The sequence below is a fragment of the Antechinus flavipes genome, chromosome 3 (genome assembly GCF_016432865.1).
Source record: "Antechinus flavipes isolate AdamAnt ecotype Samford, QLD, Australia chromosome 3, AdamAnt_v2, whole genome shotgun sequence".
Lineage (NCBI taxonomy): Eukaryota > Metazoa > Chordata > Mammalia > Dasyuromorphia > Dasyuridae > Antechinus > Antechinus flavipes.
In genome coordinates, this window is record NC_067400.1 from 104,057,742 (window position 1) to 104,084,337 (window position 26,596).

General features: G+C 32.4%; 1 pseudogene; it reads left to right on the forward strand.

Annotated features, from left to right (window-relative positions):
• LOC127557055 (kelch-like protein 5) overlaps nt 1-26,596 on the forward strand; it is a 79,800-nt pseudogene that overhangs the window by 17,605 nt on the left and 35,599 nt on the right.

The window sequence follows — 26,596 nt, forward strand, 5'->3', positions numbered from 1 at the left end:
ATAAGTCTATAGTTTATAGTCTAAAGGGCATGAAGAGAAAAACTCCCAGGGCATGATGATAGGGAGTACAATACAAGGAATATAGCTCATGGGAAATGAAGAGTTGTTTGGACTTGTAAAACCTCTTCAAATGGCAGGTTTGGCAGGAATTCCATCATCCAATCTGACAGCAGAGGCTATTGAGAATACTGATAAATTGTGAGTACTTACACTGAAGCAATTTCCAAGATGATGAGTTTCCTTATCCTGGAGTATGATGATGGTGGCAGTGGAGTCAGAACCATAGATATATTCCTCTTCCCTATCCTTCACAAAGGTTTTTTTTTTCTCCCCCAAATGAGAGATGCCATCCTGCTACCAAGATAAGTGACTTCCAATGCTAATTCCTGTTCATTTGGGACATGGTCTTCTTTTCTTCACCACCCTTTTCACTTCCTTCAAGATTAAGGACTTGAAAACTACTTATAAAGTTCAATAAATTAAAATGAATCAAAAGATTTTGTTAATTAAGCAAATATTGAAAAGAAGATCTTATAGCAGAGTGGGGAAAATCAGTGTTTAAGAAGTCAGTTAGCTTCATTGTGATACAATGAGAAGTCTTAGAAAAAATCTTTTGAATTTTAACAATTATAAATATTTATTGCAAATTAAAATAATTTAAATAATTCAACAGCTTTAGTAACCAAAATTTGTTCTGATTTAAAATGTTAGAAATCATTCCATAAATTTTTTGAGGAATGACTATATCTACTGCAAAACAGCTTTATATTTGACACCAAGAAAAATGCTAGTTCTTTTCTGTAGTGTGTATATATAGAAAAGTCAAACTTATTCTCATCATATATACAGACACATACATATTCAAACATTTAATTCAGGTGTCATTTTGACTGAGCTTAGCATCCAGCAATAAGTAGTAGCTGGTAAACATAGGACAAGAGAAAAATACTTGTGGACAGTCCACAGTATCTTTTATATAATTCACTTTAAATACAGTTACTGGAGTAATAGAAAACCAATCAGTTCCTATCTTCAAAATTCCTTTAAATAATGAAATCCAGATATTATATCTATTTTTCCCCATGCTTTCAGCTGAAGATTTTTTTTTTTTTTGCTTTCTTTTCATCTTCCCTTCAGTCCCACAGTAGTATAGTTCTCCCCCATGTATTTCTTCTACCTGTGACCTTAAATCCATCTTATCTTATTTCTATCATGGCCTTGTTTGATAAATCATTCACTTTTTCTCTTTAATATTTAATTTCTTTCTCTCCATTGGCTCCTTACAACTTATATACAAGAATGCCTAAGTCTCTGCTGTTCTGAAGAAAAACCTCTTTGACCTTACAATCCATAAAACTATCAAAAGTAGAAAAATTTGACCCAGTTTTTTTATGTCTCAGAGTTATTTTTCTCATCATCCCACTCTAATGTCCCAGTTTCTCTCAATATTAAGGATTTAAAAACTCATTGTGATTTCTAGTGTTAGATTTAATAAATATTTCATGGAAGTCTTATTTTATTATCTAGCCAAATGACAATCAAAACTGAATGGATTACCTTCAGATGACAGGGTACATCATAAATTAACAATTTAAAATTCAATTGGTATATTCATTTAATTATATTCAAAATATATGTTAAAACAAATTGTAGCATAATGAAAAATTTGTGAGACTTGGAACTAGGAGAGCAATCTGAATATTTTTTTGTCCCCAACAACTTTTGTTACTATGAGCGACTAACTTATACTTCGTTTCTTCAGATTCCTTTTCTATAAAATGTGGAACATCAACCTCAATAATATCTGAAATCACAAGCATGATTTTATAGACCTTGAGGTTTCCTGTCTCCTTTACTTCATTTATACAATTGACTTATTTTTTTTTTCCAAACCACAGAATTATATAAATTTAAGGCCTAAAAGAACTTAAAGATAATTATATATATATATATGTATATATATATATATATATATGTATGTATATATATATAAGAACTCTGCCATGTTAGTTTGAGTCTTATTCATTCTCATGTATGATATCACAATTCCCTCCCACCCACTGCTTCTATACTTGTTTGTTCTCTTTCTTATCTAGTCTGTATGTATCCATCTAATATGTGTTTCTGACTACAACTAACTCCAACAAACTGAAATTCAAACTAATATCTTTCTTTTCTAAGAAAGTAAAAACTAAGCTTATTGTTAAGAGCCTTTAAACCATGTGTTGTAGCCCGAGTTTTTAGGATGAAATGATACTATTTTCTCATAATACAATCAACGTGCCAATTGAAATGGACAATTTATTTTTTGATTTCTTTTTCTCTGTCCCTGTATCTGTATCTCTCTGTCTCTGCCTTTTTGTTCTCTAACTCTTTGTCTCTATTTTTGTCTTTGTCTTCCTGTCTGTGACTCTGTTTTTCTTTGTCTCTGTCTCTATCTCTGTCTCTGCTGGTCTATCTATCTGTCTGTCTCTCTTTCTATCTCTCCCTCTCCCCCCCCCCCTGTGTTTTTCTTTGTTTGTTTGTTTGTTTGTTTTTTAAAGAAGGAGAATCGTGTTGAAGCCCATGCATTGGAACAAAATCTATGGTGTGATCCTTGATTGTTTGTAAGATGGAAATTTCTTATTTGACTATATTTTCTCTGACCCTTAATTAATCTCAAATGTGATCTAAATGAGAAAAGAAAATTTCAGAGAATAGGAAGAGAGGAAAGAAAATTTTATGAAGGCTATCAATATAACAAACTTGGATTTATTTATCTGATTTTTACAATTTAATAATCATTGTTTCAATAGCATTTTCTATAATTGTGTGGCAGATTTGCAAATTAATTGGTTGGGGGGCACACTGTACTTTATTTTTCTTTTAGGGATTTATTTAATGAATGCAAACTTACTATGTACTAGTTATGGACTCAAATGTATGTTATTATTCTATACATTGCTTACTCAATTAAATTCTAACTTCAATGTACAAAGGAGATACGTTTAACAATTTTTAAGGTGGACAAATGAAACATTTGTTTTCTATGAGAAAACTGGTTAAGTAAAAACCTATTAGAAAGATTCTTTAATAGTATTTTTGTAGGACAAAATTTTAGTAAAATGTTTTGAAAATCTTCAAAGAAAGCATATTCTATTTAATTAAGATTGTCAAGAAAAATCTTGATAATTTTGTATTTAATGATAGTGATGATGGTGGTGGCATTGGTACTGGTGGTTTTTGTAATGACTAAATCTTTTGTGCTTTATTGCTTACAAATCAAATTTCATGCTATTTGTGTGATATATGTTTGTGTTTGTCTCATATATTATAACATTTTATGATATTTCATACAGCAACACACTCTTTCTGAACATGTTTAAAACCTAAACTCAAAAGACGTTCTGGGAGGATATAGTCCCTTCCCCAGAGTACTTAGAATACAAAGAGTAACAGCCCAGGGGCAGCTAGGTGGCTCCCTGGATAGAGCACCAGCCCTGAAGTCTTCAAATTGGGCTTTAGACACTTAAAAATTCCTAGCTGTGTGACCCTGGGCAAGTCATATAACCCCATTGCCTCAGCAAAAAATAAACAAACAAACAAACAAATACATAAATAAATAACAGCTCAAATTAAGTCAATAATCTAGGCAGTATTTTATGTTTTAAATTAAGAGCAATTCATTTTTAAAGTTGAGTTCAACATGATCTTAGCTTTTGTTTAATGTATCTTTATAGGATAGCACAAAATGGAAATCCCAAGTCATAATTTTCCATGTCATATAAAATATGAATTTAAAATTCTCATACTTACTTACTTCTTTTCAAAGGGCAGACTCTCAGAGGAAAAGAGGAAAAGGGAATCTTTCATTACCAATAGCATATTTTCCTTTTAATCTTGTTCCTTTTTTGATAATTAAAATCAGTTAATATTCTTTTGATAAATTAGTCAGACCATAAGGAATGTTTAGAACCCATATTTGAAATATTTTAAACGATTTTATACATTGAATTGCTGAGATATAGAATGACATAACAGATAATCAACTCTAGAATGAAGAACTACTTGAAATCTACTCTCTAATCATATTAGTTGGTTGAACATGAGCAAGTGACAAATTCTATATTACCTCCCCCCCCATCAACTATTTTAAAACTATAAATAAATGAATGAATAAATCTGGGAGGGGAAGACCCTCAGGATTTGTAACCAAAGCAGAAATAAGTGCTATTTACATACAATCTGAGTCAATGATCAACCCAAACAATGATCAAATGGGACATTACCTAGGATCTATTGCTAGCCAAATAATATCAAATTGGTTTGGTTTAAGACCTGGTCCTTAAGAAAGAAATGTAGATAATAAACTGCAAAATACCTTGGGAGAGTTTAGAGGCACAAAAGTGAAAAAAGAATGTTTTTAAGAGCATTTGTAGGTAAGGGTATGATATTGTATGTGGACAGAGAGAAGGCAGGAAGGCAGGCAAGCAGGAAGGCAGAAAGGAAGGAAAGAAGGAAGGAAGGAGTCTTCCAGCTGACCAATTCCAGTTTGTTGACCAGCTTTACTCAGAGATTTTTTGGACTGAGTGAAAGAGAAGATTTTTTTGCCTCAGTTGTTATCTAGCTTAAACACTAAATTGGTTCAGCCTCAATCAAACTTAGACTTATTTAAAACCATAGTTTAAAAAGGACAGTCTCCCATTACATCCAGGGCCATCTCCAGTAATTTTGATCTGTGTCTTGCCACTGGACCCAAATGGCTCTGGAGGGGAAAGTGAAGCAGGTGACCTTGCACAGCCCTCTCTCACTTAAACCCAATCCACTTGCATATCATGGCATCATCTCCCTGATAATCATGGTGCTCTTTGAAAAAGAAGAACAAACAATGAAACTTATAAGTGAGTTAACCGATGTAAAATCATGGAAAGAGTTTACATAGATGAAATCATGGCTCAGACTTACAAACAAACAAACAAACAAACACACACACACACATACAGAACAAGTTAATTTTACTTCCTGTAACTATTAACTTATTCAAAATATGTGATCTTCCTCCTCTATATGCTCAAAATATTATGGACCCTAATTATCATTCAAATTTCATTTGAAATCCTGGCATATCACACTTTCTTGAGCACTATTTGCCTACCTAGATGATTGCTATTTTTATTTCAATTATACCTCCATAAACAGGAGATCAACTTAAAATGTATATGACAGAACATCTAGTGCCATTTTTGTTAACACACTTTAACTTCAAGTAATTTGTTTAAAAGAAACATTAAAATTCTCAAAGAATGTTATCCCCATATATCCTCATGTCTTAATACTAGTCATGAACTGCCTAGTCTATAGAGAAACCTTGTCAGCAAAGGTTCCTGCTTCAAAAAGTGTAGTGATTAAAGTGTTTTTAACTACTGAAAGCAATGGTTTCCTTGGAACAAAGAAATAAATGGGTAGGATGTTATATGATGTTGATAAAGAGGCTTTATTCTTTTCTAATACACCAAATGATCAAATATGATGAGCCACTTGTCACTAAATGAAGGGACATGAGGGTTTCTTTCACAAAATGCAAGTCTCAAATTGTTCTTTCTTTTTAAAATGGCAAAGTAGAATTAAAGAGTTAGATGAAAAAAAATTAAAACTGAATTCTGCCCTTGATATCTTAGAGGATGGTCTCTAAGTATGCTGGATATATTTTGATATTTTTACTTCCCCTTCCTCTCTCTCTGTCTGTCTCTCTCTGTCTCTCTCAGTGTCCCTTTCTCTGTCTTCCTCTCTTTCTCTCTCCCTGTGTGTGTGTGTGTGTGTGTGTGTGTGTCTGTCTGTCTGTCTCTTTCTATCTCTCTGTCTGTTTGTCTCTCTTCCTCCCAATACTGTTTCATTTCTGTATGTCAGTGATACAAAGAGATGATGTCACACTTGATAACATACAGTATGCTTTGATTTTACATATATTTCTCCTCTGTTTTTCCCATGGACTTCATTATTATTTTTAAGTCTAATTTCTGAATATAATTAACACTTTATTTCTTAGAGTATAACTTAGGTTTAAATTCTACATGTAATACATGTTCTGTGAAACAGCTGGAGAGAGGAAAAAAAAACCTCTTACATACAAATTTGAGTTATTGCATAATGGATTTATTAGTGGAAACAAACAAAAAAAGAATAATTGAATAACTAGCTCAGTGAATTATCCTGATTCCAACTCTATATTACCACCATTGCTCTTAAGAGCAGTAGTATCACTGGATAGATGGCACAGATTAAAATTTGGGGATCAAAATTATAAATTGATTTTGAGAATGATTGGATCATGTTATTGTCCTACCAATGGTTAAAATTTCATTATTTCTTTACATGCCTTCCAGCATTTCGTATTTCCATTTATTGACAAATTTGTCAATCTAATGTGAGTGAAGCTGAACCTCATGATTAAAAAAAAAATATTAGTAATTTAGACCTTTTTCTATCCATATGCCTGTGGATGGCTTTGGTTTCTCCCTCTTTAAAATATCTGTTGTATCTTCTTAAGTTTTTTTTTCAATTAGAGAATGACTTCTAAGTCTTATAAATTTGAATCAGTTTCCTATATACTTTTACAATTTGACTTCTATCAGAGAAATTTGTTGGAAATAATATTTTTCCTTTACCTGCTTTGCTTCTAATATTTTCTTTATCTGTTTACATACGCATATACATACAGGTATGTATACATATTCCATATTAAATTATTATTAGTTTAATTTTAGAAATTTTTTATAATGAAAATCATTCATTTAACCTCCTGTCATCTCATGTTGAATCATGATCTTTACCTATCTGTAGATGTGAAAAGTTATTGCTTTGATTTGCAAAATATATTTATGATGTTAACTTTTATGTCCAACTCACATCCATTTGGAACTTTTCCTGGCATATGGTGTTAGATGTTGTCTTTTACCTTGTTTATGTTTTACTGTATTCTAGTTTTCCCAATAGTTTTGTTGAACAGTAAATTCTTTCTAATTCTTGGGCTTATAAAATGGCCTATCCAAGTGCTAATTTACATTTGTAAAATGTGCATCTAATCCATTCCCCTAACCAATGTTTTTATTTCTTACTGGGAATAGAATAGTAGTTTCTTAACAAAAGTTTCCTCATCCTAATACAGCTTTCTATCCTTGCATAACCTATACACATTTTCCTTTTGTCTCAGTTTACCTAGCAGTTTTCCCGATGATTTAGCTTCCTAAATCTAGGGTCAATAAGAAGCCAAAGAGCACTTTATGTATCTCAGACTTGGTGAGTCCCTGACACCACAAAAGTCACAACCTGACTGTTAAATAGTTGATTGGAAAAATTTCCAAATATTGATAAATATGGCTAAGTCTAGAGAAGCTAAGCACTTCTGAGTCTTTAAAACATATCTTTGCAGTATTAGGAGAAAGCATGTCTCTTTTTTATTTCAAATGCCAAGTGAAGTGCTTCATTTCATTTCAATCCCAAAACTCAACAAGAAGGTGCACAATTTATTGGGATAGAATAGTAGTTTCTTAACAAAAGTTTCCTTTCCCTAAAACAGCTTTCTCCCCTTGCATAACTTATATATGGTTTCCTTTTGCCTCAATTTGCCTAGATGAAGATTTTCCTGATGAAGATTCTTCCCACCATGAAACTTGATTGGCCCCAAATTCCTTAACATAGCTTCCTAAGTCTAGGGTCAATAAGCAGCCAGAGCACTCTTTGAATCTCAGACTTACTGGGTCCCTGAGACCATAACATGTCCTTAGTGACAAGTACTGTTGATGACTACTGCTTTTTAGCATTTTATATTTAGAACTGTTTTCTGGTCATTTGTAGACCAGAAGAGCCAAGTTTGAGACTCACTATTATACAATTGCACATATCATCATATCTTTTTGTTTCAGTTATAGATTCTAGAACTCTCTTCTTTTTATTTGTGTTTGTTTATTATCTATTTATTTCTAATACACATGTTGGGAGAGAAAAAATCAGAATAAAAGGGAAAAACATGGAAAACATAAAACAAATGGAAAAAAGAAGTTAACATACCATACCTTGATTTACATTCAGTTTATTTAGTTTTTTTTTTTTTTTTTTTTTTTTTTTTTCTGGATGCAGATAGCATTTTCTGTCCAGCATCTATTGGATTTCTTTGAATCACTAAGCCACTAAAAAGAACCATAGTTAATCATTGCTGTTATTGTGTACAATGCATTCCTGGTTCTGCTTGTTTTGCTCAGTCTCAGTTTTAAATCTTTACAAGCCTTTCTAAAATCAGCTTGCTCAATATTTTTTTATACACAGTAATATTCCATTATCTTCATTTACTACACCTTGTTCATCTACTCTCCAATTGATGTGCATTTACTCATTTTTCAATTATTTGCTACCACAAAAAGAGGTGTTACAAACATTTTTTACACATATGATTTCCTTGGGACACAGACCCAATAATGGCATTTCTGGGCCAAAGGGTATACACAGTTTTATAGCCTTTTGGACATAGTTCCAAACTGCTCCCCAAAATGGTTGGATCATTTCACAACTTCACCAACAATGCATTGTCAGTAACATATACAAGTTGGTGACTTATTTAGGTTTATTTTATATCCTGTAACTTTGCTAAAGCTGTGAATTTTTTCCGATAGGTTTTTAGATGATTTTCTAGCATTCTCTAAGTACATCATTATATCATCTGCAAAGAGTAATTCTGGTATCTCCTCATTACCTATTTTAATTCCTCTAATTTCTTTTATTATTGCTAAAGCCAACATTTCTAATACAATGTTCAATAAAAGTGGTGGTAATGAGCACCCTTGTTTCATCTAATTCTTCTTGGGAATGCATCCAGCATTACAGCAATGTCCATTACAAATAATGCTCCCTATTGGTTTTAGATAGATACTGCTTATTATTTTAAGAAATGCTTCCTTTATCTCTGTTCTTTAAGATTTTTAATAATAATGGGTATTGTATTTCATCAAAAGCTTTTTCTGTATCTATTCAGATTATCATATGATTTCTGTTTGTTTTCTTATTGATATGATCAATTACGGTACTATTTTTTCTGATATTGAACCAACCTACATTCCTGGTATAAATCCCACTTGGTCAAAGTATATTATCCTGCTGATAAATTGCTGAAATTACTTTGTTAATATTTTGTTTAAATTTAAATAATAAATTATTTAATAAATATATTATTAATATACATTGGAGAGATTGTTCTATAATTTTTCCTCTGTTTTGGCCCTTCCTGGTTTAGGTATCAGCACCATATTTGTGTCATAGACAGAATTTGGCTACTCCTTCTTTATCTCTTTTTTCCAAACAGTTTACATGGTATTGGAATTAATTGTTATTTAAATGTTTGATAGAATTCACTTGTAAATCCATCTAACCCTGGAGATTTTTTCTTAGGGAATTCATTAATGACTGGTTCAATTTCTTTATCTAAAATGGGTTTATATAAGTAATTTATTTTCTCTTCTTTTAATCTGGTCAATTTTTATTTTTGTAAATATTCATCCATTTTGGTTAGATTGTCAGACTTGATGCAATGCAGTTTGGCAAAATAGCTTCTGATTATTCTTTAAATTTCTTTTTCATTGGTGATTATTTCACCCTTTTTATTTTGATGTTGGTGATTTTTTTCCCCTTTTCCTAATCAAATTAATTAAAGTTTCCTCCCCTCCCTCCATAAAACCAACTCAATTTTATTTGTTAGAAAAATAGTTTTCTTAGTTTCAGTGTTATTATTCTCCCTCCCTTGAGTTTCAGAATTTCTAATTTTGTATTTAACTAGAGTTTTAAAATTTGATCTTTTTCTAGCTTTTTTAGTTGCATGTCCAATTCATTGGTCTCCTCTTTCTCTATTTTATTTATGTAGCTATTTAGAGATTTAAAAAAAATGTTTTTAAGAATTGCTTTGGTTGCATTCCTTAGGTTCTGGTATATTGTCTTATTATTGTCATTTTCTTGTATCAAATTATTGTTTCTGTGCTTTGATGTTTGACCCACTCATTTTTTTTTAGAATTAGATTATTTAATTTCCAATTGATTTTTAGTTTTATCTTTCCCTGCTTGTGTGTTGAATATAATTTTTATTGTATCATGGTTTGAAAAGGAAGCATTTACTATTTCTTTCTTTTTTTCATTTGATTGTAAGGTTTTTATGCCCTAATACATGGTCAATTTTTGTATAGGTGCCATGTATTGCAGAGGAAAAAAAAAACAGTATTCTTTTCTGTCCCTATTAAATTTTCTCTTCATATGTAGGCTTTTTAAGATTCGATTAATCTCCCCCGTTTCTTTTTTGCTTATTTTGTGATTAGATTTGTGTGATTCTGAGAAGGGCAAGTTGAGGTCACCCACTAGTATAATTTTGCTATCTATTTTTTTCCTGCAACTGATTTAAAATTTTTTCTCAGAATGTAGTAGGTAAGAATACCACTTGGTGCATACACATTTAGTATAATTACTATATCATGACTTACAATAGCCTTTATCAAGATGTACTTTCCTTCCTTATCCCTTTAAATAAGATATATTTTAACATTTTCTTTACCTGAGAGCTGAATTGCTAAATTGCTATTCCTGCTTTCTTTCATTCTTTTTCTTCTTCTTCTACTTCTCCTCCTCCTCTCCTCCTCCTCCTCCTCCTCCTCCTCCTCCTCCTCCTCCTCTTCCTCCTCCTCTTCCTCCTCCTCCTCCTCCTCCTCCTCCTCCTCTTCCTCCTCCTCTCCTCTTCCTCCTCCTCCTCTTCTTCCTCCTCCTCTTCTTCCTCCTCCTCCTCCTCTTCTTCTTCTTCTTCTTCTTCTTCTTCTTCTTCTTCTTCTTCTTCTTCTTCTTCTTCTTCTTCTTCTTCTTCTTCTTCTTCTTTTTTCACTTTAGCTGAAGCATAATAAATTCTGTTCCAGCCTTTAATCTTTTATCTGTAGGTCTCTCTGTGTCAAATCTGTTTCTTGTAAACAACATATTATAGGATTCAGTTGTTTAATCCACACTGGTATTCACTTCTATTTTATGGGACAGTTCATCCCATTCACATTATTTTATGATTACCAGCTCTGTCTTTCCCTTCATCCTATTTTATATATACTTTTGTTTTCTCTTTCCACTCTATTCTTAGTAGTGTTTTATTTTACTATTCTAACTAATACCTTATCTCCTATCATCTCTCTCCCTCCTTGTAACCTCCCCTCAGAGATTACTGACTGCCAGTTTTAACTAATGCCAGGTCTTCAGATGTCTCTAGCCACTACCTTGTGGAGCAGTGGTTCTTGTTCAACAGAGCACCTGAACAACCTGCTTAAGTCTTTATTCAATCAAATCACATTCTGCTCACCTCTCACACTTGCTCCTCCCTCCTATCCCTACTATTTCTTATATTGGGTCTATGAGGTCATACATACAGCCAATAAGAGAAGGAGACATCTCCTGTTGATGATGTGTCCTCAATGAAGCTAGAGCTTCTGCTCACAAGATGGTCCCTACTAACTACAGAGATCACATCTGGGTGCCTCAGGCATCAAAGGCTTTTTACTTCCTCATTGCACTGTGAGAAGTTCCTCTTGATCCTTACACCTCCTCTTAGTAATTTTTTTTAACTCACTCCACCTATTACCTTATCTTTTTTCACCTCTTCCCCCCTTCTCTTACTTTTTTCCTAGTGTTTCTGCCTTCACTTCTATTCTGCCCCTCCCTTTTCACCCCTCTTTCTCCTACTTTTTTTATCAGGTTATCATTGATCAAGGAGATTTTTCCTTCCTTTTCCAAGTTGTTGACTCTTCCATGCATTCCTAGCATTTCCTTTCTCATTTGTTTGTTCTCCCTGTCATATTTGTCTTTTAATGTCTTTTATGAGGCTTTTCAAGAAGCTTCTTTGAATTTGAGAAAAATTCATATCACACTTTGAGATTTCTTCTGTGGACATTTTGTCCTTGTCTAAGTTTGTGTTTAGATCTGCCCTGTCACCATACTAGCTTTCTATGGTCAAGGTTCATTTGTGTAACTTGCTTACTTTCTTTCCTTTTCTTTTGGTATTTCCTCTTTTTTTTATTTTTATGATTGAACTGTATTCCTTATATAGAGGGGATGCTGTCCCAAACTTTCTTGCAGCTCTGAGCCTTGACTTTGAGCACAGGGACTCCTTGTGTTTATAAGGGAAACAAAGAGCTTTGTCTGGTCTTTTCAAGAACCAGTTTGGTTTACCAGAGTTTGATTTCTGAGTCGATACTGGGACCTGTCCCAATAATTTAGTCTTTGACTGAGCCAACTCTGAGAATCTTAGTTGCTGATTTGCTGTGATTAAGTCACTTTTACTGGCTTTCCCAGAGTCTATCTGAGATACACTGAACATCTTTTTCATCCCATTGTTATTGACCTTTCTTGAAGTTTTTCCTGTCTATCTTGAGCTGAAGAGTAGTTTCTTTCCATCAAACTATGTTCGGAGGCTTGGTTTTATGTGGTTTTCAAGTAAAACTGAAAGAGCTCAAACAACTTCTTGGCCTTACTCTGCCACTGTGGCTTTATCCCAAAATTCTCTTTCCCAAGATTTAAAAAGTGAAATTGTGTTCTATGTGGGATAAGGATATCTCCACAATGAAGAAATCACAGATCATTAAATTTTGAAGTATTAGTAATTTATTTCTGCTTGAACATGCAATGTTATAATAAATGTTAGAATTTCACTATTGTTCAGCAAAAATAAATACAGTAATGAATGTCATTGTCCTTCATTTTCAAAGAAGAGCATTGACATCAGAAGATATCTTAACTTGAATGTGAATTAGATTAAATGGAAGCAGAATTGCATAATCAACTTTATTCTGTCTTCCAGAATCATTAGAGTCCAGTGTCAGGAGAATGTCAAGGTGAATAATCATAGCCCAGTGCAGTCATGGTGTTTTCTTTGACCAAGCTCTAAGCACTCAATAGTATCCGATTCAGCTGATTTCATGGTTGTTAGGCCAAAAGTTTCTCAATTGCCCATTTTGCCACAGAGATTTTTTACAAGCATGCATAGATTTCCCCCTAACACACTGATATATGGATGCCTTTTCAGTTACCTCAGCCAAATAACTAAGATTGTTTTCCAGGGTGTGACCACTGTGCATGCTAATTCTGATTGAACTTACAAGTGAGAGTTGGAGAAAGGAGGAAAGAGGACTCCAAAGGTGAATGAGCAGATCTTAAAATGACTCAGTGATACCAATATTGGCTCTGTTTCCAAAGGTAATTAGGGAAACAAGGAATAAAAAGGAAAAAGAAGAAAAAAAATAAAGGATCTAAGAAGATACTAATTGCATTCAGAAAAAAAAAAAAGAACTGATAAATGGAAGTATAGAATGATTTTGTTCAGGTACACAGACATATGCATACATATACTTGCATACATATATAATATATACATGTATATGCATATGCATATATGTTCATACACACATTTGTGCCTGAAAATAGCCATCTTTACAGTGAGAGAAAAGAAGAAAAAAAGGTGAAATTTCACAACAATTTGATTATATACTTAAAATGAATCATAAGTTGTCACAATAGATTTGAAGCTTCATATGCAATCTACTTTTTTTCAATAACCATGTTATATTATGGAAATATTTGTTTTATTTTATAAATTATAAATTTAAAAATAATAAATTTTTTAAATTAATTGGATTTTTAAAAGGGCTCGATAAGCACTCACATGAATGTATGAATAAAAGAAAGTGAAAGAAGTCAGTCTTTTACTTTTTAGTTCAGTTAACTCTTTGCTGAATTGACCAGCTGACCAGTCAATTCAGTAATAACAATCAAAATAACAATACATGAAATTAAGAGAATTGAGAAAATTAGAACAATAAGTGATAGTATGAAACTGATTGAATTACAGTGCCTTTCTTTTGTGATTCAGTTCTGGAAATAACTAAATATCCCTTCTCTTCATTTATAGATTTAGTTCAATTTCTGTCTTTTGAGGACACTTCATTTAGTTGTGGGAATTGTGAAAGATTTTTGTTGCATTGTTTTAACCTAACCTACTTGTTTAGGAAGCTGCACATCTCTGCCTATTGCTTCAAGACTCTTAACTAGGACCTAGATTATATTGAGCAGAAATCCAGTTAGAACAGAACACGAGTGCAAGAATTTTTCTCATAATTATATACCTTAAGCAACATATATGTCTCATCTGGAAATTATCTCTGCACTCATAAATGATTTATAGTTTTCATGTTCCTTTATTTAAATATAATCACTTTCCAGAGAATGGGATAACTCTTTTTCTGATTTCAGGGAATTGTGCCGACTCATTCTCCTCCTCCTAACTTGGAAAATCCTTAATTTTCCCTTAAATTTTAAATCAGATTACCTAATTTTGTATGTCGATTAATTCAGTTATTTGAAATAATTGTTCTTATTTAATTTTTTTTTAATTTATAAAAATCTGTTTGGCCCTGTTTTGAGGGTTCAGCTCTAAACTCAGGAGTTGGCCCCAATTTATTAAACATTTGCTACATATTGATTAAAAATTGGAATAAATTAATAATTAGAAAAATAAAAAAGTAATGAATTAGAAGTTTGAACATTTGTTTCTTCAGTCATTTTATCTTTCATCCACTACAGAACCATCACCTGCTATTTATTTATTTTAATGCCTCTATAAACTATGCTTCACTATTGTTGCTTTTGCAAATAAATGGTAAAGGTAAATGGTAAAATAATCACGCTGATAGGAATATAGACTTAGATCTAATGATGAAAGTTCTAGATCAGCTATTAAAATCCTTGAAAGTCATGGCTAAAGTAACTGAGTAGGTCTCAACAGAAATGACTTGTTAAATGTTATAAAAATAGTCAATAGAAGGCCCTGAGATTCCTACAAATCTTTGGGTCCCCAAATCATATTTTATTTGATCTCATAATAATAACAAATTTATATCATACTTAGAGTATAAAAAACTCTTAACATTTACACAGGCTTTAAGTAGGCCAAACACTTTATAGTTATTATTTTACTTAAATCACAGAACTACTGAATCAGGTAGCCTACCAAATATTGTCTGCATTTTAAAATGATGAAGCTGAAGTTCATAAAATTTATTTGAAACAACTGGGGTTAAGTGACTTGCCCAGGGTCACACAACTAAGCATTAGGTATCTGAGGTCAAATTTGGATTCAGGTCTTCTTAACTCAACTGCTGGTATCCATTATCCACCATCTAGCTGTCCCTGTTAAAAAAAAATGTAAATGATTACCCCATGTTCACAGAAGTATCAGAGGTGAGATATTAATTCATATCTCACCATCTCTAAGTTCACCACTCCTTATGGTGTTTTTCCTTATTTTGCCTAAGTTCAGATGACCATGAATGTTTCTATAAATGTGTTTTAATATGTATGTTTGATTATGTGTATACATGGTCACAATTTCATTCTTTAAAAAACTTTTTTGACAATCTGACTTCTAAAATTCTCTTATCTCAATTTGTCAAACTAAATGTTTGTCTCCCTTTTTTGCATCTCACCTTTTTTTCCCTCAAACCTTCATACAAAAGTCCAAATTTATGAAGCAATAGAAGACAACAGAAATATAGTAAAGCAGAGCAAGTTGTTTTCCAGTTATATCCACTGCAGCATTAGTTACAAGGACAGAGGGAGATTCCAGAAAGATCAAGACAACACAATTCATTAGTAATGACAGAGTGAGCAATTTGAGTGTAGGTTAGCAAAAATTATGATGTTAGAGGAGAAGGTCATGGGTATGGTAGATGAAAATACTAATAGCTATATAGAAGGAAAATAAAGTAAGAAGGACTAACTAGGGCACAAAAACAACAGTTGTCCACTCTATAGGAAGACATATATCCTTATGAATTCCCTAAGATCCACACTTACAAAAACTCATACATACCCTGAAGAAAAAAAGATGTCTATACACTAAATGATAGAGCCTTTGAAGTTTTCATTGTTAGAATGTAGTGTAGCATTTTACTAGGATGCATGCCTTAAAAAATATAGTGGTTAAAAAAAGATATAATTAAAAAGAATAAGGAAGTGATACTATATATATAATAATATGTTAGACAGCTTTAGAAAATACAGTGGTTAAAAAGATATAATTTAAAAGAATAAGGGAGTAATATTGGATATTCATTTTTTAAAAATTAAGAAATTAATTTCCATAGCTAAATTCTTAACAGTTATAAAATGGGAAGAAAATAAACTGTTTAAGTATATTTTTCCTAATTTGAAAATGCATTGTTCTGTGGCAAATGTTCATTGGAAAGAAATACTAATCATGCTGATGATTTGGTTAATGATGAACTATATTTAAGGGGAAAACAAAGGGATCCAAAAAAGTATGAATGGGTGACAGGTTATGGAATCTTGTTTATTCTAGGTATTGAAAAGAAAAATTTAGTTGAATTAAGAATGAGAAATGAAAAAAAATGACCTTTCTATTTTTAAGTTCTATATTCATGTCTGGGGGGAAAATAATCCTTCTCTTCTCCAATTTATTTGAATTATGTTCTTATTAAAATGCTTGATCTACCTCTGGCTTTTAAGTTCTCTAGTATTCAATAAGTATTTTGTCAATCTCAAATGGTAGAGAGATATTTGAACATTTAAAAAATCATTAACAGGTATAAACTCAATTTTCACGACTTACATTGTTTGATATTTTGAGGACTCCTTTGTATATTTACAGAGTTGGTTGCTAACTTTACTAAAAAACACTCTGGAAGTTTGTTCTCCTACGGAATCATAAACATTTACCAAGCAGTCAGAGAGCAGCTTCTCTTTAGGGATATTTGTTTCTATGAACAATAAGACTTACTTGGTCAGCAAGCATCTACTGACAATATGAAATTTTCTCTGGCACTGTTTAAAATGAGGATTACCTGTTCTTGTAATATGTCCTGAGAGAAAAGGTTGAGGGGGAAAAACAAACAAAAGACAAAAATCTTTACAAATAGTCTCTGAACAAATTGTAAGGGGTAAGTCAATTTGATTAAGGAAAAAATTAACAACAACAACAGCACAAATCTTTATTTCTAATACTTTTTAACTAAAAATTTAAATTTTCTTCTTTTTTTATTTTAAAATTAAACATACACATTTTTATTGTTGTTCTTAGCCCTAAGAAGGGATCCATTTATTAAACTACAATTCTGCAGAGACCAATCACACACACACACACACACACACACACACACACACACAATTTTTTTTTTTCATTTTTTTTTTTATAAATTTTATTTTATTTAATAATAACTTCGCATTGACAGAATCCATGCCAGGATAATTTCTACACGACATTATCCCTTGCAATCACTTAAGTTTCGTTTTTTCCCCTCCCTCCCTCCTCGCCCCCCCCCCCCAGGATGGCAAGCAGTCCTATATATGCTAAACATGTTGCAGTATATCCTAGATACAATATATATTTGCAGAACCGAACAGTTCTCTTGTTGCACAGGGAGAATTGGAGTCAGAAGGTAAAAATAACTCGGGAAGAAAATCAAAAATGCAAATAGTTCACATTCATTTCCCAGTATTCCTTCTTTGGGTGTAGCTGTTTCTGTCCATCATTTCTCCAATGAAACTTATTATTAAGTCTCTTTGTCAGAGAAATCCACTTCCGTCAGAATACATCCTCATACAATATCGTTGTCGAAATGTATAATGATCTCCTGGTTCTGCTCATCTCACTTAGCATCAGTCCATGTAGGTCTCTCCAAGCCTCTCTGTATTCATCCTGCTGGTCATTCCTTACAGAGCAATAATATTCCATAACATTCATATACCACAATTTACCCAGCCATTCTCCAATTGATGGGCATCCATTCATTTTCCAGTTTCTAGCCACTACAAACAGGGCTGCTACAAACATTTTGGCACATACAGGTCCCCTTCCCTTTTTTAGTATCTCTTTGGGGTATAAGCCCAATAGAAACACTGCTGGATCAAAGGGTATGCACAGTTTGATATTCCAAATCGCTCTCCAGAATGGCTGGATTCGTTCACAACTCCACCAACAATGTATCAGTGTTCCTGTTTTCCCGCATCCCCTCCAACATTCATCATTATTTTTTCCTGTCATCTTAGCCAATCTGACAGGTGTGTAGTGATATCTCAGAGTTGTCTTAATTTGCATTTCTCTGATCAATAGTGATTTGGAACACTCTTTCATGTGAGTGGTAATAGTTTCAATTTCTTCATCTGAAAATTGTCTGTTCATATCCTTTGACCATTTATCAATTGGAGAATGGCTTGATTTTTTATAAATTTGAGTCAGTTCTCTATATATTTTGGAAATGAGGCCTTTATCAGAACCTTTAATTGTAAAGATGTTTTCCCAGTTTGTTACTTCCCTACTAATCTTGTTTGCATTCGTTCTGTTTGAACAAAGGCTTTTTAATTTGATATAATCAAAATTTTCTATTTTGTGATTGGTAATGGTCTCTAGTTCATCTTTGGTCACAAATTTCTTTCTCCTCCACAAGTCTGAGAGATAAACTATCCTATGTTCCTCTAATTTATTTATAATCTCGTTCTTTATGCCTAGGTCATGGACCCATTTTGATCTTATCTTGGTATGTGGTGTTAAGCACACACACACAATTAATACAACAATCAATCTATGTAACAAACCTGTTGCTTTGGAGAATTGAACTAGAGAATCAAATAAATGTACATACATCTATGATCCATTTTTACAGTCCCTAATTGTAGCTTTCAAAGATGAAGAAAAATATTTATATTCAATTTATTTCAGTTCAATCCAATAAATACTTATTTATTAAGTGTCTATTGTGTGTAAGACAAAGCTTGGTGTCGAAGATGAAAAGGTAATATCTATCAATCCCTGCCTATAAAGCTTATACTCCATTTGCACACACACACATGCTCACATATATGCATATTATCTACATATATTTGAGAAAAAAATATATATATAAAATGCACCCACATGTTATAAAGGCATATGTTCATGATACATGCATTCACTTGCACACACACATATGCTGAAGCTAGTCATCAGAATGTAAATAAAGTCTGTTAGAAAGGCCATCTTTGAAACCTTTGAAACCTTTTCAATATAATAGAATTGATAATACTTTATAATCCATTGGTATAAATTAAGGAACCCAGAATCACTGCCTTGTTCTAATGAAGTAAGGGAATATAATATTGCCATTGTTCCTCCATATAAACCAATAACATAATTAATATTTCAAGGACTTAAGTTTAATTTATTTTATTGACAATGGTGATGTGTTATACCAATTCATCCATAGTCTACATTTCACAGCTATCCAGAAAGGGAGTTGACACAATTTGCCCAGATGTGAAATAGTACACATATGTATTTATGTGTACAACTGATAGGCATTTTCTTTGAACATTTAATAATTACCAAGCTGCTTTAAGTTTTCCCTTTCCTCTGAATTAAACATTACTCAACACAAGGACACCATCAATTTCAAAAGGCTATATGGGCTATTCCACCCACTAAGCACCCAGCAATCCACATGCCCACTGCTTTTGAACTCCCTATAATAGTTGCCTTTAGAGTTATGATCCTAGTTCATAAAATAACTACAAAGACCTTAGCAAAATGGTTGATGCATGACCTAGAAAACTGAAGCATTTGGTTTCTTATTCAAAAAGTCTAGACATATTCAAAAAAGATTTCAAAGTTTAGAATCAGCAAGTTCATAGATAGCAACAAGCTATGTCATTAAACATTTCATTATTTTCAATATGCTTCATAGTGAGTATAAAGCATGATGAAACTTTATCTGTGAGAATCATTTAGAAAAGCCTACACTCAATTTTTACTCATAGAAAAAATAAAAAGGAAAGAGCAAAGCAATGGATGAATGTTTGAGATAGCATGCAGTACTTGTAATGAAGCTGTCACTTAGTAGAATATGTCCAGTTTCTTTGAAACTGTAATAAGTTAAGAAAGTTTAAATTGAATGTGGGTATTTTAAATGTGAAAGGCCACTAGCCAATTTATATTGAGTTCTAAAGCAAGGATCAAAATTAGATAAATAAGAAGGGGGAAAATGGAAAGTTTAACTTCATTCCTAATTGGCACCAAATCCATAAATATGAAGGTTTATTTTAGACTCACAGAATAACAAGATTTTTGATCTCAAAAGAAACCCTTTTGGCTGATGACTTAATTTTTCAAGGAAGCAATTCAGACTAGAGAAAGGTTAAGTTAATGACAAGGTCAAACAGATGGCTACAGGACAAACCAGGAATAGCACTTGGACTTGCTGATTTCTAATTAACATGCTCCAGTATTATATGTACTTTTTCTTTTGAAATTTTACTATTAAAATTTTCTCAATTCCCCCTCAAGGGGAAATCTAACCTTTAATCAAAGTAATTGCCATAGACCTCTGATCCTATGGATCCTATGATCTAAAGTTATAAATTAATTTAGAGCTCATCTAATCCACATCATTTTATACAGTGAGAAATTGAGGTTCCCAAATAAAAAATCATTTAATAAAAGTCTTAGAGATAGTAAACCATAGAGTTAGTATTTGAATTCAGATCTTGGGATTCCAATTTCAGCATTCCTTCAGTTCCATAATAAACAAACAAATGAATAAATAAATGAAGAATAAAAAATGAATAAACAGATATGTAGATAAATCATACACTCATATGTGTTCATACATGTATATGCATGTACATATATAAATACATGTAAGTATAAATATATCAATAAATATTATATACATATATGTATGTGTATATGTATGCATGTAAATGCACAGGCACATAATATACACATATACATATACACCTCCTGTTTTTACCAATAAGAAAATTGAGGATCAGGAAGGAAAAGTGATTTGTCCAATTCCAATGAGGTAATAAAAGTACTTGAATTTGAACTCAAGACCTTACATTTTAATTTCATAGCACTTTTTCCTAATCCACTGCTACATATGTTAACCTGTCTATAATATATCAGAGCATTGCAAGGGATACTTCCAAGTAAGCTTTAAACCATAGAATAAGTTTGGTATCCTAAGAGTATATTGTTCATAAGAATATAATAAGAAACTTTTGTTTCCTCCCAATAAAATGTTCATTGTTATGTTGAAACCATCTCATTACTGTTTGAGGCAACAAGAGCCAAATATAAAATTTTCACTGTGCACATTTATACCTTGAAAACAAACAAAATCTTCAAATCAGAGTTTAATTTATTGTTTTGTTGATAGCTAGAACTGAGAAAATCATGGAATAAATATAAATAAAGTAGATTAAACTTAAAAATATATCATGTATGAATCTCTATGAAAAAAGCATTCATCCCCCTTATCCCCCACCCCAGTACCGATACCAACTGAAGACTCATTGACTCTGGTGAACTGAGAATCCCTAGGAATCCTACGAATTGTAGCCTTCAAACCCTCACAAATAGTTCCACATTTGGATAGTCCAAATATTCAATTTCAGAAATTTTAATGATCATATTAATAGACATGCCATTAAAGAAATTTATTAGCATTAAATTTGCCTCTACATTTTTTTTTATTATAGCTTTTTATTTAGAAGATATATGCATAGGCTATTTTTCAGCAGTGACAATCGCAAAACTTTTTGTTCCAATTTTTCCCCTCCTTCCCCCCACCCCCTACCCCAGATGGCAGGTTTACCAATACATGTTAAATATGTTAAAGTATAAGTTAAATACAATATAAAGCATACATGTCCATACAGTTATTTTGCTATACAAAAAGAATCAGACTGAAATAGTGTACAATTAGCCTGTGAAGAAAATAAAAAATACAAGTGGACAAAAATAGAGGGATTGGAAATTCTGTGTAGTGGTTCATAGTCATCTCCCAGATTAAATATATGTATATATATGTAGATGAATTACACATGTTTAAAATATATAGGATTACTTGCCATCTAAAGGAGGGATGTGATGAAAGGAGGGGAAAGAATTTAGAAAAAAGAGATTTTGCAAGGGTGAATTTTGAAAATTACCTCTGAATTGCAAATTGAAAATATTTTGAAAATAAAGAGGTTTAATTTAGAAAATTAACCAAAAAATATCCTTGTTCTTCAACTCTACCTCTTTGAAAAGTTTTGAATTTCATCTTTTCCTTATGATTCTTCTTATATGTGTTATATCCTCTATGAGAAAGTGAACTCCTTGAGAGCAAGAATTATCTTACTTTTCTATTTGTTTCTCTTAGTTGGGATTTGGTATATGACCAAAACGGAGTTGCCCAAATGGGAAATTTCCAAGAAATGGTTTATAGAGAAAACATGTGTAGCACATCTTGGAACATCTTTCACTGATCTATCATATGATTGGGAACAGCTTCTTTCTGAAGGCTAAAAAGCTGGAAATATCTTAAAAACCTACAGGGATAATCTCTCCTTCTTTTCTTGCTATTTCCAGTAGGAAAGGATTTTTTCATTCTTAACAGGTGACATCATGTATTAATCCAGGAAAAGCCTTAGGGTTTCTTCTTTCCCTCAACTAATGAGTCTTTAAGTAACCAGCTTGGGGTTTTTTGGTCTGTTTCATTTTACCTCTTCATGGCTAGTTGTTTGCCTAATCTGATATCCTAAACCATGGAAATCCTTATAGCCCAAGATTTTGTAAGGTTGGAGAAACTGAGGCAAGACAGAGATTAGAGAGTTTTAATATTTTATTTCTTGGAGACTTCAATTAGTTGACTGGATCAGACTCTTGTATCTAAGTATCCAGTATGGAATGTGAGATTCCTGAGATTCTTTATAGGATTTTTAGTGATAAAGAAGAACAATGACAGAAGGGATAGAGGCAAAGTGAGCACTGGTCATTCTGATAAATGTGGGAAGGTCTGGAATCATAGGTCTTTCTTCCTATCTGGATTAAGCATTTACACTGAATAATCTTAGAGTAGCCAGCCCTAAATTATATCAGTCCTAATGGTCAGAGAGGGGGTGTTGCAACTAGGGAGACTGAAGCAGAACAATTAAAGGAAATTGAGGTAGAACAATTAGGGAAACTGAGGTAGACCAATCAAAGGAAACTGTGGCATAACAATTTTAAGGCAGAGGTTAGTCAGCCCATCAGGTTTTCCAGAAGTGAGGAGGGAATTGAGAGAATGAGAAACATCTTTGGATTTTCATTAAATAGAACTAATGCTATTTAGTAATTCAATTAAACTGTGGACCTAACCTCTTCCCCTCAGATATTAATCCTTTGTAAAAGTTAATCAATCAGATTTGGATTTGGATATTTGGATATCTAGAATTTAGGAAAACAAAATAGGAGGAGGTTTTAGTGAGAAATCCACCAACCAATTTTTCCTAATGGAGAAGGGTAACAAACCTGGCCTTCCCACATGGAGGTCTGAGCTCACCTATGTTATATATCTTTAGCATTTTCCACAATGTTTTACACATAGTAAGTCTTTAATAAAAGAAAGTGGACGTAAAATTAATGTGACATAACATATTCTTGATAAAATTCTTTTAGTTCTGAAATACCTTCCAGAATATTGCTAAGAACTGAAGTCAATACCATTATATTAAATCTTTCACACTTCATTCCCTTTTTCTTTCTTTTTATTTTTTCTTTTCTTTCTTTCCTTCTTTCTTTCTTTTTTTCTTTCCTTCCTTCCTTCCTTCCTTCCTTCCTTCCTTCCTTCTTCCTTCCTTCCTTCCTTCCTTCCTTCCTTCTTTCTTCTTTCTTTCTTTTTCTTTTCTTTCTTTCTTTCTTTCTTTCTTTCTTTCTTCCTTCCTTCCTTCCTTTTTCCCTCCTTCCTTCCTTCTTTCCTTTCTTCTTTCCTCCCTCCCTCCTCTCTCTCTCTCCCTCCCTCCTTCTCTCTCTCTCTCTCTCTCTCTCTTTCTCTCTCTTTCTCTCTCTCTCTCCTCTCTCCCTCTCTCTCTTGTTTTTTCTTCCTTCTTTCTTCCTTCCTTCCTTTCTTTCTATGGACTTTCCCAGGATCACACAACAAGTAAGTGGTAAATGAATGAGGTCATATTTGAACATAGGTCCTCCTGATTTCCTAGCAAATGCTTTATCCACTATCCCATCTTGCTGTCTCCCATATCTTTTTTTTTTTTTTTTTTTTGATTTGGGCAATATTTTCCCCAAAAACATATGACTTAAAAAAAAAAATCTATGATCTTCCCAAGCAACAATGATCTTATCCAGAATGAATTCAGGCAAATCTGCATTCATATCTTGCCTCAGACCTTTATTACCTCTATGGCCTTAGTCAAGTAATTTAACTTCTCTCTTCTTCAGTTTGTTTTTCCTCATAAAGTTGCTGTGATAATCAAATATTGGAATACACACACATACAAATATATATATATATATATATATATATATATATATATATATATGATATTAAAATGTTATATAAATGGTAGTCATATTTATCAGCTTTTCAATGTTCTTCATTCAGAAGATTAGAATGTTATTCATCCATGACTGGTAGCTTGAGCTCATCAAAGGTCATATCTAAATTCCCACTTACTATATCCTTGCTTATCTTTTAATTGCAGCTTCTTGGTGACCACTTTTATTCAACATTTTTAATAGAATGAAAATTACTTTCCTTGGAAGAAAAATAGTCAAAATAATAGCTGAATATAGTTGTCCTCAATTCTTTGGCAGTTACCATTGTTCCATCAACCCAGAGAGACAATGTTATTCCTTTAAGGAATTTCAGTGGCTCCCTATTGCCCCTAAGCTAAAATGGGAATTGTTCTGTGGCATTTACAATTCTTTGCAAATATTTTCTAATTTGCCTTTGCCAATCTATTACAAATTAACCACATTTATCTTCCAGTAAAACTGGAATTTGTTCATTTCTATATACAACATTGTTTGACCTCCCTACATACTTTTGCATAATTTATCCCTCAGGTTTGCAATATTCTCCTTCCTTGCATCTTGAAATCCTTGATGCCTTTCTAGGATCAAATTAAATGCTAGCTCCAAAAAATGGGATTTTCTTGTCACTGATTTTAAAAATTGCATGGATGTGTGTGTGTGTGTGTGTGTGTGTGTGTGTGTGATCATATTCATCTGTGAATATATTGCATTTCCCTAAGAGAATGTAAGAATTCTTTATAGGGAAAGATAATTTTATTTTTTTTCTCAATCCTCTGAAAATTAACCCAATAATGGGTATGCTGTTGACACTCAGTAAATGCTTAATGTTAGATTGATCAAAACTACTTCTTTTCTCCCTTTTCTTGTCTTTAGCAGTTTTCCCACATTTCTGCTATAGCACGTTTAACATTTCTTATGGTACTTTACTTGATTTGTGTGTCTTATCCTCTGTTATCTGCTCTTGTTTCTATCTTTTAGACATATATTTTAAAAATTGAAATTGGTCAATAATTTTCTTTTGCATCAACATCAGTCTGTTTAGACAATTTTTCCTTTCCTCTTTACTGTAATTTTACTTTTCTTTTTGTGTCTTCAGTATATCATTACCATAAACTAAATATCAATTCTATGCTTCTCTTGTAGAATTTTAAGCCATGGGATCTTACCCAGATATGCTCTGAATCCTTTGAATCTGATTTTCTTAAAACTAGTATGCATGTGAGAATATTTCCATATCTCTCCTCTTTCTTTGTTACAAAGTTCCTATCATTTCCATAGCCAGCAAACAGATAAACCTTATTTGTTGGAATCAGTGACAATACTTTATTTTATAGTTTTATACATCTCTTCCTGAAGCATATGTATGAACATATTATTCCCCATTCAATAAACATCATTAACTCTCTCTCACTTCCAGGATCATAATGAAAAGTCTTCTATTTGCCCTTCAAAACCTTTATAAACTTGTCTGTTCCTACATTTGTAGTATTTTTACTTCTTCTTTTCAAACCCTTTCTCCTCATATCTCTGACACAATGTACTCTGCAATTCATTGAAATTTGTCCTCCTCTGTTTTTTGGACAAAACATTCCATAATTCTTCTTGTACAATTTCATGTTTCTGTACTACATGCCAGGAATTCTCTTCCTTATCTTTTTTCTCCCTGCTTTCCTTTAAATTCTATCTAAATTCTTTTTTTTTCTTTCTTTTTTTAAGAATAGCTTTTTATTTTCAAAATATATTGCAAAGATAGTTTTCAGCATTCATCCTACCAAAACCTTGTATTCCAATTTTTTCTCCCTCCATTCCCCTCATGCCTTTCCCTAGACAGTAAATAATCTGTGTTAAACATGTGAAATTCTTCTATATATATTTCCACATTTATCATGCTACACAAGAAAAATCAGCTCAAAAAGGAAAAAAATGAGAAAGAAAACAAAAAGTAAGCAAACAACCACAAAAAAGGTGAAAATACTATGTTGGGATCCACATTTAGTCCCACAAGTCTTCTTTCTGGATGCAAATGGCTCTCTCTATCACAGTCTGAAAAGAACCATGTCTATCAGTCAGAAGTGATCCCAGTATTGTTGAGAAGAAAGACAATGCAATAAGATTAAGGTTCCCCTGGTCAGTTCATAAATTTGTCAACAAATTTACACATTCAGTTTGTCTCCAAATTAAGGGGCAAAGATTTATTATATTTGTGAAGCCAATCAA